Source organism: Volvox carteri (assembly GCF_000143455.1).
Source record: "Volvox carteri f. nagariensis unplaced genomic scaffold VOLCAscaffold_354, whole genome shotgun sequence".
Taxonomy (NCBI): Eukaryota; Viridiplantae; Chlorophyta; class Chlorophyceae; order Chlamydomonadales; family Volvocaceae; genus Volvox; species Volvox carteri.
In genome coordinates, this window is record NW_003307884.1 from 1 (window position 1) to 1129 (window position 1129).

The following is a 1129-nucleotide window of genomic DNA, read 5'->3' on the forward strand; positions in this document are numbered from 1 at the left end:
CAGTCGTGCTGTCCGGCGAGGCAGTGGTGTTATCATGGTACGGTAGCGATGCAGCATGTCATATGTACACACACAGTAGTACACCGGGCTACACCACACCGCCCTGCTGTCCAGTCGTTGTGGATCAAAGTCATACCGGGTCAGTAACCAGGTAAGACTTGGGTCCACACCTTGCGGATCCGCGTCTTACTGGGTTACTGACCAGGTATGACTTGGATTCAGAAGGACCGCATAGCAGGCAGCAGCAGGTGCGTGTGGCCGTGTGAGTGTGTGTGGTGTCGGGGGGGGAGTTTTGCGTGCAGCATTAGCGTGCCATAATAACACCACCGGCTCAGCGGTTAAATAGCTATGTGACGACACCGCTGTTGGTCTACCATGTAGGCATGGTTATGTACGATTGCAAAGTGTATGTAGGCTTGCCGGTGTATGCCATGACATGCGTCGATGCATAACCTGTTATGCCCCGTCATCGTGTCGAACCTCGACCAACGAAATCGTAGAATCGCCTGCAGCAGCGTCGGAGACTGTAGACCTTGTGCCGGTCCTAGAATTTCGAGGGTCGTGGTTCGAAACGAGGACAGTGACAGGGCAGAACATAAGAGAGGAAGTTATGCGTCGGCGTATGTCAGAGCAGAAACGATGGTGCATTGAAGAGTGCACGGTGCACGAACGTGTGTACCGTCCGCTGAGGCAGCGGTGTTATCAACGTTAAATTCTAAATGTTCTACACAGTTTAATATTAAATACAGTCACCATCTGCGTCGGGGACTGTACAGCCTACTTAAGCAGCGCCAGCTTCGCAGACGGTAACGACCGTGTGGCGTACGACTAACGACTAGACGACTAACGATTAGACGCCGACGTTCGCCGCACAAGTACACAAGGTAGCGCAGGTGAAAGCGCACGGTGCACGAACACTTGTGTTGTCCGCTGAGGTAGCGGTGTTAATTTGGTACGGCACCGATGCAGCCCATCACACACACACACACCACCACACCCACCTGCGAATGGCTGCTGTGCACGCCTTCTGGATGCAAGTCCTACCGGGTTACTGACCCCGTACGACTTGGATCCAGAAGGAGTGGACAGCAGCCACCCGCAGGTATGCGTGTGTGGTGGTGGGCGGNGG